Below are 12,660 nucleotides of genomic sequence, written 5' to 3'. Positions count from 1 at the left end.
AGGATGACAAAAACCTCATGTTGGATCACTGTGCCACTCTGGAAAAGACCGAAAGTAGGTTATAGGACCTGAGAGCCAAAGACATTTACTCTTTCCTTTGGATTTATTTGATATTCTAGGGGAAAGGATCAGAACGTCTTAGAACCTTTGATACTCATTTTCATGGTTCAGTACTGTGCATTTTCCAGTTAGCCATGTAGAAAAAGCTCCACATCTTTTTAGTGCCCGGAGATATTGATGGTTTCCTGGACTTTCTCCCTTCCTTATGGACCCTGTGCTGTTCTGGTTAGAGGATGCTATCCTCCCCTGGGCTGACTGGACCTATTACAGCTGTCTACTCACTGGAAAGCACTCTGGGTAGACCAGGCAGCAAAGTACTGCCATGATTACAGAGATGATTGGACAGTTGGTGAGAGCCGCAGCTCTGTTAGCCACATGCAGGAGCAGAGTCTGGGATTCTTCATTTATCCTCAGGGATCTGGAGATCCAAAAGTCCTCAGCGGTAGGGTGGGCGGGGCTTCTGCATGGCTCTAATGAGCCCTCCTCACACCAAAGGGAGAGGCTGCCAGACAGTGGTCAGGAGGACCAAATCCTTATCCAATCTGTGTTCCACTTGGACACAGCCTTCCTCAAAGAAGCAAAACCTGTTTTCCCAGTCTAGAGTGGTTTACTCCCTCAGACCTGAATGGAAGCAGTTTTTAGCCACAAGGACAGTGCCAGGAGGTCTCCTTGATACAGGAGGAACTCTAAATACACTGTATGATGCTCCTGTGAGACTTTCATTGAATCTTAGTGGAATTAGAACCACTCTTGTGAAGAATAACTTTAAAAAGCCAAACAAGGACCTGGTAAACAAGAAAGAAAATAAAGATTGGCAGAAAAGCAAAAAAAAGTTTTTTCATTAGTCTTTTGAAAATTAACCATAATGATTTCTGAATCATTACCAGCCACACAAACGGGATTCTATACGAAGAGGAAATGGAACCTTTTGTTTTTGTTTTTATTTCTATTTTTGTTTGTTTATTTATTTTTATTTTTTACTGAAAAGGAAAAGGCCCCAATAGTGAGGGATTAGGGCACAGACAAATAATAGCACCAAGCTTTTCATGAGAGGGGCTGCCTGCAGCTTTGTGGGAACTCTACCAGTAACAGGGTGGTTACTGAGATGTCATAGAGCAGATTGAGAAGTAGATGCAGAGGCAGGGGGAGGAGAAAGAACAGGGGCAACATTTTTCAGTGGCTTATTCACTTCTCTGCTGGCTGACAGTCAGTGCCCTTGTCCCACCTCACCCTGGCTCAGAAGAGAACAATCTGACTGAATAAAACAAAAAGAAGCCACACTAAAGGCATCATACCCTGGGTAGACTAGAGGAGGGAACTCTGCAATTCTCTGGTGCTCAGAGCGTCTACAGGTGTTGGTGGGTTTGTTGTATAGCACAGATTTTTGCTTGCAATGCAAAAACGGAATCCTTTAAGTACTTTCAATTAGCTGCGCAGGCCCCGCCCCAGAATGAGATTGAATAACGGGGCAGGGGGGAGGGTCTTGGAACATTGTGGAAATCTCAACTAGACCTGTTTGAGTTCTGGCTGAACTGCTTCTGAGAGCAATCTGTCATCTAGGGACAAGTTTCATCATCTTCAGAGAGTGAGTCCATCCGACAATGACAGACTCATTCATGTAGCCCATGGGCAATAAGGAAGGGTCCCCCGAGGAAGGGTGTGCAGGCCTTCAATCGTTACGTAACCACTGCAAGCCTCCGTTTCCTCATCTGGGAAACAAGAGTGAGTGACATAATTTGTGGATGTCATCTGGGATCAAGTTACAAGTTATTCATCTATTGAACAAAGGCTTTTTATTTTTAAAGTGTAAATTGTGTGCTTAGGGATCTTATTAATGAACAAAATTTCCAAGGTCTGTGTCTTCACTGACCTACAGTCTTGTGTAGAGAAATGGACAACACATGTAGCAGTATATGTATCAGAGGGTATCCGATGGAAGGCTGGGTAGATAGGAGACAAAGGGAGAAGTATTACAGCTCTAAATCATGTAATATTGTGTAATGGTAAAATATCTCTATAAGACAACATCCGAGCAAGACCAGAAAGAGGACACATGAATGGTGTGGACCTCTGGGGGCTAAGCCTTCCAGATAGAAGGAGCAGCAAGATCTTCGAGTGCATACAGCACCATTGTCTGGCTCATGAGCTGGCTTAGTATTACAGGATTGCTAAAACTGCAGTGTGGACAAATAGACCCAAAGTGGGGATGAGTGGAAGGAAGGTTAGCAGGTGGAAGGCTATTGTAACAATCAAGGAGCAAGATAAGCACCCTTTCAACAGGACGGCCAAAATGGCAGTGGTGACCAGCGACTGAGATTTACAGCCCAATGGAATTGTTCATGGATTGGTTTTGGGATTGTTGAAAAATCCCAAAGGATTGCTCTGTCCTGGGAGGAGAAATAAGGAGTTATGGGACAAGGTGATGGAGACCGTGGGACGTGAGGACTTCTTGCAAGTGTTCAACCAGACTTAAGGGAATCTAAGCAGAGATGTGTCTGAGAATGTAGGCAGCTATAGGACAATGTATACATGAAAATGTACATAATTCATATATAGAGAAGGAGATGAGAGGAAGAGAGGAGGGGGAGGGAGAAGAAAGGAGCATTCTTTAAAGAGTCTTACAATTTGACATCTGGAGAAAGTATTTTAAGGAGTTCTGAGGTTTGCCATCTGTGCTGGGTAACAGGGGTCACCTCTAACTGGGGGACACCTCTGTCACCTATAACTTTTCTTTGTGTGTTTTGAAATGTTCACTCCTGTTGTGAATACCTTTGCTTGAGTACCCCAGTGGCCTTCTATGCTTGGCTCTGACAGCATTCCCAGGAACCTTGGAGAGGGGATGAGGCTGGGGTCAGTTGTACTCTGGTCAGCAGCCTTCAGGATTCTAAAACAGCTTTTCGAGACACAATCAGAACACCATGCAACGCATCCATTTAAGGTGTGTAACTGGGTGAGTTTTGCACGCTCGAAGCATATGCAAGCACCACCACAGTCAATTCTAGCACATTAGCGCCACACCCAAAAGGAAAGGAATATACTTTAGCTGCCTCTCCAGTCTCCCCAACCTGCCTATGGTCTGAGGTTTGAGGCAGCGATTTCATGCCCTGTCTGACAGATTTTCCTTTGTGACCATCTCATATAAATGGAACCAGACGACACGTACAGTCCTTGTACAACTTCCTTCTTTTGACACCATTTTCAATTTTACCTATCCCGTAGCACCGACAGCTCCTCAGTCATCCTCATAACCAAGTAACGCCGTGTTGTGTGCTCACGCCATGTTTTTCTGGTCTTCACATCACTTGACGCTCCGCAGGTTCCTCCGCCTCTGGCTTTCTATGACGAGGCCTTTATAAACGTGTGGATACAATTTTTGGTCCGACATATACACATGGTAAAGTATGAAAGCAGTGGCCTGTGTTACGAATGAGGACCGGTCCTTGCTTGCCTTATTCTCTTTACTTCTGAGCCCACCAACCTTTTGCTCTCTGCCGAGACCAATCTCAAGGACCCGTGTGCTTTAACCATTCCTGATATTCAGCCTGAGCTTCACCCCCACGTGGAGCCCCAACACCACAGAAACGTTTCCTTCTCCCCAGAGGCTCCGGAGAGCTTCTATTGCTTCACAGACCTAGTCTGCTTTCTCCTACCCCTAGTGGAGACTTGGCTACCTGCCAGTCGCAGTGGGAGCGCTCGCCTCTCTTCAGCGCATGCGCAAGGGTCTCCTGCGTGCGCAGCCCCAGGTGTGACCCAAAGCCCAGCACAGAAGGAGCCCAGCTGTGTCTCAGCTTTCCAGGCCCCAGGGAGGGGTCACGGCTTCCAACTTCCGACTTTGACTTCCGACCGTGCAGCTGAGCCTTGCTGAAGGTCTGCTTCTTTGCTGTAGCCTCTTCCCAAGCCAGCTGTCGTGGTCCTGAGGTCAGGAAGAAGCGACCTCTCACTGTGCTGCGAGAGGTGGTCCCGTGCTGAAGAAGGCTGCCCTGGTCTCCAGCATGGTCCCCTGTGACTTGGTACTTAGTGGGACTGAGGCTGCAGTTCTTGGCCTCTGCTGGGTCTTTTCTGTGTTAGAGCCTCCACACACAGGGGACATTCAGAACAGGGGACATTCAGAACACATCAGAGGAGTTGAGAAGGTGGGGCAAAGGAGCAGCTTCCATTCTCATCTACAAAATGGGGACAGTGACAGTCTCAACCGAGATGAGAACTGGAAACAGGACATGAAATAAATAATCCTTGTCACATAATAAGCTTTCAGTATAATTTCTTTTTTCTTTTTTCTTTTCCTTCTTCTTTTTCTGTTTCTCTCTCTCTCTCTCTCTCTCTCTCTCTCTCTCTCTCTCTCTCTCTCTCTCTCTCTCTCTCTCTCTCTCTTCTTTTTTTCTGAGCTCAGTTTGGTAGGATCATCACAAAACAAGCCCGGGTAATAACAGGACTCCAGAGAGTAAGTTCTGACCTCCAGAGTCCTGACCCCAAATCTTTCCAGCTTCTGACACAAGCAAGATGTTGAACCTTTCTGCCTCCAGGTTTTCCTCTGAGCCCTCTCCCGGGAAGCTGTAAGAGCTGAGATAACACAGTTCAGGGCTAAGGGCAACACTTGGCAATAAGGAAGTAGCAGCCACTAGTTGAGGAGCTGTAGAAGGACCGAGAAGGGAGGTGCATGAGCTAGATCCCGTCGAGAAAGCTTCCTGAGGGAGCACTCATCCAAGCAAGGCAAACACACGTGCGCCAGACAGCACCAGGTGCACAGGCTATGGATGCGGGTGAGACAGAACAGTAAAGACAACGCCCAAGGCAGTAAAAGCCCTTCGAACCGGAAATGCCGAAAGGGGGGCTCAGACAGTGAATATGGAGAGTTTTCTGGGTCCCACCACAGACAGCAAAGAAGCTGCAACTCCTGATAACTTGGCTGGTTCTAATCTGAAGGTCGCGCTCTTAGCAGCCTTCATAGTAGGAAACTCAGACCTCACGCACGCAGTGTGCTGTGCTCTGATGCTAACGCATCCCACCAATTCCGAGGCGCACAGTTGTATCTTTCCTCGAGTCTTTGGGGTCAGAGTGCACCTCCCAATTCCAGCCCACCTTGCTGAAGGTCAGGTGTCTGAGGCACCAGGACCTAACACTTAGGGCTTTGGATTCTCAGGTTAAGGATTTGAATGAGACAGAATTTGCAAATTCTTAGGAGGATGCTGTGTGAGCAGCTTGTAGCTCAAGTTCCCTGGGGCTGTGCGATCTCCGCCTGCCTGTGCTCACTTCTCATTTCTGCCTGCCCTGAACTGCAAATGCATCATAATATAACTCCGTGTAGGTGCTTTCTATAAGAGTTCACTGGAGGACATTCAAAGACTCCTAATGCTAACTCCGAGCTTTCCCGTCAGGAGCACCTCAAATGTTACAGAAAACAATATTTGATTCCATCTGTGGATGATCTGTTTAATATCTTCTCATTTCTAAGAAGAAGAAGAAGAAAACAAAAACAAACAAACAAACACAAAGATTAAAATGATGTTACATGTGGTCTCACACATGTGATGCAGGCAGAGTTCTGAGAATAGAAGGCAGTCTCTGTGTGCCAGACACAAAGGGTTAAATAGAGAACTCAGGGTTTCAATGACACTTTGGGATGCAGAGAGGGGGACAAGGATGCCTCTGCTGGAGGTCACAGTTTCAATCAATGATGGTTTGAGTGAGTAGGTTCATCTTGGTGGCTTGCCTGGTTGCTGCTCCAGTTTTCAGGAGGCTTAGAGAAACCCCATCTGCTGGGCCAAAGCAGGCAGCTCTGGAAAGTTCTCTGGAAGCTACAGAAAATCGCTGCCCTGTCCCTAACATCTGTCTGCAACCGCCTCTGGAAATAGCAACTACTCTTGCGTCCTGACTTGCAAAGCCACACCAATTCTTCGTGAAGGCAAACTCTAACCTGGATCAGCTGGAAAGGAAACGTGAATCTCTCAGCCTTAGGGTCTCACGAGCGTTGGGCTCATACCCCAAGGTACTTGGCGGTTTTCATCCTCTAGCAGAGTCTCTGGGGTTGGGTGCGCCTTCTACTTGATGTTGTTACCATCCCTGCTTACCTGGATGAAGGCAGAATCTCCCAGAGGTTGTCTTTGCTTTGGTTGGGTATCCAAGGCACACTGCTGTTCCAGATGCAGGGTAACCAAGACTTCTTCTCAGAGCATTTTACCACTGTGATATCAACATAAAGATTCTCAGTGTCGAGGAACCAGGAACACACGTGTATCTTTTAAAGATGCCCCTGGCCATACATCTGTCCCCCCTTGCTGTGCTTGGCATTTCTATTGTCAATGGTAGTTGTTAAGAGAAGGGCTCACTGGGGCTGATTTTATGCTCAGTGAACCATCTTATGTTTTTCTGCTTGTGGCCATAAAACCACACACAGTAAGCATCTTCACCCATGTGAAGTGGTGTGCAAGGGAGTGAGGGAAGATGGCACGTCAGACTCGGGGCCTGAGTCCTTGAAAGGCCACCCAGCTGCCAGCAGGTAGATGCCCTCAGTAGTTCAGCCATCTTGCTTCCACCAGTACTAACTGAGCAGCCGTGGGATCGGAACCCAGTCCTAGATCCCTGTGTGGGCAGTGTGTGCTCTACAGAGAGGTTCTGTGATTCCTCAGGGAGGGTGACGACGGATGGACGGACGGACCAGGGCTAGGGATGCAGCTGGTTAGAGCCCACAGGGAGCTTGCAAATTCTTCCTGCCTCTGGCAGGAAACTCTAATGCACATGGTTCAGTAAACCCTGGAAGTGTTACAAGTAGGAACAAAAAACACCTCTTAATCAGACAGCTTCTCTGCCCTTCTACGTCTGAGAAAACAAGAGGGTCCCTGCACACACCGGCAGCACGTGTTTTGATCGTGTTACAACTACAAACACCCTGCTCACGGCTTCCATTTGGCATTTTGTCCTTTGATTCATTCTGTACAATTACATTTAATTCAGATATTCTTTAACCAGAAGGACTGAAAGATGAGATGGTGCTATTTTCTCTTTCTCTTTCCCTATTTTCCTAGAGACTCTAAGCTGTGTATGTGTGTGTTGGGGGCTGGGGGGAGGGGCTGTCCCAAGGGTTGCATCTTTCCAGCCCAATCTGGCTCACCACCTGTTTTTGAATAACCTGTGTGTATTCACTTATATATATATTGTCTGTAACTGCTCCCATGTGGAACACTGTGTTGTGAGGGAGGCCTCCTGTGCTCATGAAGGTGAGCATTTACTGCCTGGTCCTTTACCGAAAGACTGTTTCATCAACCCCCTGCTGTTTAGAAATACGATTTCTTACTATAATACCTCAACTCCAATTAAAAACAAATTGCCTCTTTTAAAGATTTGTTCCTGGGCTGAGGGGAAGTTCTATGAATAACGTGCTTGCTTCACAGCCAGGAGGACCTCGGTTCCGAACCTCCCAGCATCCTCATAAAAGCCACACATGGCAGCTACACAGCTGTAACTCCAGAGCATGGGGATAACAGCTGGTTCTTGGGGCCTTTTGTACTAACTGCAAGCTCTTGCGTTCCGTGGGAGACCACGTCTCAAAAAATAAAAGAGACAGTGACAGAGGAAGGCTTCAGCCTCTATCTCCACACACATGCGCATGGTGAGCACTCCCCACCGCCCACGTATGCAGTACTTTCATACATACGAAATAAAAAATATAAAAATAAACAAATAAATGTTATTTTTCTAGTTCTTGTGTTGGTAGTGGTGGTGATAAAAAAGGACCTATTGATACCAATGTTGACTAGACTCGAGTCCTTGCCACATCTGAAAACTGTCAAACAGAGCTCAAAATTAAAGTTCTCTGTAGATTCAGAATACTAAACTCCACAAGCAGCTATCACAGGCTGCCGAGTCAGAGCAGCAAGAATTCATTGCACATCAGGGAGCAGAGGCTCTGAGCTGTAGTTAAGGTAATTGATCACTTCAAGTCTTTAGTTGCCTCTGCTTGGTTAAAATGGCACCAGGAGAGATCCGGTAGCAAGTTAATCAGCTGACCCCTGACCTCCAGCCTCCAACCTCCCACCCTCCGACCTCTGACCTCCATTTTCTGTGTCTTTCTGGTCGACCCCTGTGGGTCTACGGGAGTCCAGTCTGCAGTTCAGCCGTGCAGGCTCCTCTGGGAATTTGAGTGTGCTGGAAGAATATTTTCTGCAAGCAGGGTAGATGGGTGCTCTGCTGCACGAGGACCTCCCACCCAGCTCCTTCCGACCCAGCTCCTTCCGACCCAGCTCCTTCCGACCCAGCTCCCGGCCCACTTCTTCCCTCCAGGAGCTCAGCCTTCCCACTCCCTTTGCTTTTGAATCCCATCCTGGCTTCTCCTCTTGAATATGCTAATCTCTCTAACCTGCCTCGTGTCCTCCCACTTCCAGGACCATAAGTATGCTAACACATCACATCCTTCCATAGTCATCTTAGCGATCTCTGCACATCGATATCTTACCTCTGCTTAGCATTCACTTAGATAATCCGATTTAGTATTGTAGTGTGGGTCACTTAGAGAGTTACTCATGCACTCACATACAGTTTATCTTTTCTCTTGACTTTTTATTTTTCTTTTTGTCTTGTTTTAAACTTCCAAGTGTTTACCCATGCACTGGTTACAGCTTGGACCACTCTCATATATTGATTACAGAATTTTAAAATCATTTAAACACTGAAATTTCTGCCTATGGACAAGACAAACAGCCCTTTTAATTTGGTTGCTTTTATTTTAGTGAAATTCACTTTATTAAGCTTATTCCTAGATATTTAATCATTGTTACCAGGTATTATCATAAATGAAGTATTATCTTTTTTATTTTGTAGTTGGATATTGTTTTGTATGGAAAAGTTCAATGAATATATCTTTAACTGCTTATCACCAATAATATTTTCTTCCATTTATGAAAAAAATATTTTTTCTATTTATTTCAAGATAGTCTTTTCTGAGAGCCTAGCAAACACTATCACCTTGGGTAGCCTTGGCATAGTTTTAGCCTTAGTGAGGAGGCCTATTTCAATGCAGACATGGTGTCTTAGGTGTACTTCAGTAAGATGTGGTTTGAGATTTTTTTTAAATCAAGAATAGATTGAGCTTTATTTAATACTTTCCAACATGTAAGACCTTGAGCTTATTACATAGTTCCCCATTTTTTTTGAGATTATATTATAATGTAATTACAACATTTCCCCCTTCCCCTCCCTTTTTCTAAGCTCAATTATATATACCCTTCCCTGCTTTGAACTTTTTGTTATTTCCACATGACTATAAATATGATTAATTATATTTACTAGTATGTTATATTTATTAGTAATACATCAATAATATTAACATAGCCTATTTATTAATGTACTACATATGATTTATAAATTATATCAACATGCGGCTTAGGACAGCCACCCTTATGTTCTGGAATCGTCACTTGGTTAAGTGTAATGTCCTTTAATACATTCCCCAATTATAGCTGTGAAGGTTGCACTTAGGATTTCCCCGTCCATATTCATGAGCAATCTCTGTGTTCTCTGTCTGGGTGTTATCTGGGTCAGATGTTTGTCTAAGCACTCTCTCGACTTGGCAGGAAAAGTCTTTCTCTTCATAGCCCCTCTCCCTCTTGCTGTGTTCTGGGGGACGTTAAATAGTGTTGCAGTTATTGATGTCTCAAAAGCTTTAAGGATTTCCTTATGAAACAGCTGAGACCATGGTACTTCTAGGGGTTTTATCATTTGGGTAACTTTTTCTATTGACTCCAAATCAACTTGGGTTTTCTATCTCTTCAGTCTTCAGTTTTGGTTCTTAGGTACCTCTTTTTTGGTTTTCCGAGACAGGGTTTCTCTGTGTAGCCCTGGTTGTCCTGGAACTCACTCTGTAGACCAGGCTGGCCTCAAACTCATGAATCCACCTGCCTCTGCCTCCCACATGCTAGGATTAAAGGTGTTTGCCACCACTGCCCGGCATCTTAGGTACTTGTTGTTGTTGTCGTTGTTGTTAAATACAAGGAAGAATTTGGTGGAGAATTCTTATTTTCTGTTTTCCAGCTTGTCATTAATGACCAAAACCATATGAGTGGGGTCCTTCTGATTGCCCAGTCTCTCTCACTGTTTCTCTGAAGAGAAAGTGAGGGAGGAAAGCAGCTATGACCAGAAGGCAGTTGGGTTGCCTTCACTCCTGCCTGTTAGTGTCTCCTCAGGTTCATCTATTTTCCTGGCCCCAGGGGCAGCTATCTCTTGGGTCGAGTCTTGGGCAACCAAACTGCTGGAAACTGGATTGGAAATCTTCATCCAGTTTCAGCCAAGTCTTTGGAAGGCTCTTAAGGACCAATTCTGAACTTCATCTTGTTAATTTTTATTAACACGTAAACGGACACTGTGATTGTAAATGTTTGTGAGGTACAGAGCGCCATTTTGAGACACGTCCACTGTGTGAGCAGATCAGGGGAACTGATTATCTATCAACTCACACCTACTTCTTTCTGTTGGAAACATTACAAAAAAAATCTTAGGCCGTTTGAAGCATCTCATTTGAAATGAGCTTTGTGGCTCCTTTGCAAAAACACTGCACCTATGCATTGAACCAAAGCAAACAGGGAAGGCTGAAACACCAAGGAAAGAATCTTGTGTATCAGGCGAAGCAGATGAAGCCTCCGCCTCCAGATTTAGTAAATATCGGTGGTGGTGTGCATTTTTCCCTTTGAGGGCTGGAAAGTTAGTTTTTATGTGACCTATCAAACTTTAATGTACAAACCAAATCTTTCAAAAGTCTTGTTAAAGTTTGTACATTAAAGTTTGATGGTAGGTTTGGAGGCTGGGGATTGTGGCACACACCTTAACCTCAGAGCTTGAGAGGCAGAAGCAGGTGGATTTCTGAGTTCAAGGCCAGCCTGGGTCTATACAGTGAGTTCCAGGACAGCCAGGGCTAAGCAGAAAAACCCTCTCTTGAGAAACCAAACCAAACCAAACCAAACCAAACCAAACCAAACCAAACCAAACCAAACCACCACCACCACCAACTTAAGAGTCATGTTTGGATTCTGTAATTCTGTATTTCTTCCAAGTTCTAGGTTAGGCTGGGCTGCTGACTAGAGTCAGAGGTAACTGGCAATCGGTTAGCACACCCCACTATGAGTTCTTGTCATGTTTTGAGCAACATCCAAAATGAAAGAGGTGCACAAAGAACACCAGACATTTTGGACTCACAGGGCTGGTCTCTAGGGTTCGTATTCACGTTAACATTCCACAACCTCTATTCAACTCTCAGTGTGCAATATATTACACCGCTTCACACCCAGCTTCCAATTCAGGAGCTGTGCAGAATCTTCTCCCACCCATGGGTGCTGATTTTATGAATGACAAGTAAGTTGGGCTCTTATTACACGGCACACATATCACCAGCTTTGCTGGAGATGGAGAAGCAACTCAACTAATTAATTTCCAATCCCAAAGCTGAGCAAGTGGCTCAGAGGGCAGGTGCACCTCCATAACCAGGTTCCCTGGAGATGGCCAGGGGGTACGTGACTTCCACTTAAAACTAGGATCTTCCCGCCTGCATCAGGACTGGGATTGGAGACAGGTGGATGAAAAGAGAGACTAACTACTGATCACTTCGTAGGAAGCATTTTCCCTACGGGATAAAAAAGTGGTATATTAGAAACGAAACTGGCTACATAGAGGAACAGAAATACAGCCATCTGGCTGCTCTTTAAATGTAGGCTTATAAAAGGAAAGGTCTATTGGGTTTATTTGAATAATATGACTGAGTTGTAGAGAAATCCAGGGAAGAGCTAATAGTAAAAAATGTCCGGACACCAGAAGACCTTAGATTTAGCCCAGAGATCAGGATGTAAATGAAGCAGAAAAGAGAAGCTGGCTAAAGACAGCCCCTGATACACAGCCCTCGGGAGGGAAAGAAAGACGAGCCACAATTGCTACAGTAGGTCCAGGCCGCTCCAAGGACAGGAAAGGAAGTTTGAGCATGGGAGAGCTTAGGGCAGACTCCTGGCCCTCATGGAAGGGGAGAGACACAGGCTAGAGGAGGGTTCCAGGCTTCTGTGCTTGGACCTGACATGGACAGGATATGGTGCATGGACCACATGCACAGAGGCACCGGTGATGGGTAGCAGTCTCTGCCAGGACGCTTGGGGGCCCGATGCTCACAGGGTGACTGCAGTCGGGGATGTGGATGTGCCCATGGATCTTCAAGTGCATTCGAGAACTTGGCAAGTGTGGGGTTGGGACTGTCCCACTTTGGGATTTTTTTTTTTTTTTTTTTTTTTTTTTGCCTCTTGAAGATTCTAAATCCGGTCATAGAGGAAGTCCGCAAAGGCAAGCGTCACACAGGGTGTTGTTTCCAGAAGAACCATGAGAAGAGGTGAATTTCCTTAATAAGAAAGACCTGAGATACAATGGGGAGAAAAACCCAGCGACAGATGCAAATGAGCAATTTACAGAGGAGGGCCTAGAAAAGCCTTTTAAGCAAACAAAAATACCCGACTGCTCTCAAGGCTCGACAATTATGCAAGTTAGAACAAAAGTCCCTTTTAGCTTAAATTGGCAAGTATTACACCAATGTAAAAATGCATCCTGCTGAAAACAAGGGGCGTCCATGTGTTTCTGTCA

Source organism: Mus caroli, unplaced genomic scaffold, assembly GCF_978045245.1.
Source record: "Mus caroli unplaced genomic scaffold, Mus_caroli_1 scaffold_9, whole genome shotgun sequence".
Classification (NCBI taxonomy): Eukaryota; Metazoa; Chordata; class Mammalia; order Rodentia; family Muridae; genus Mus; species Mus caroli.
This window is presented reverse-complemented; position numbering follows the sequence as displayed.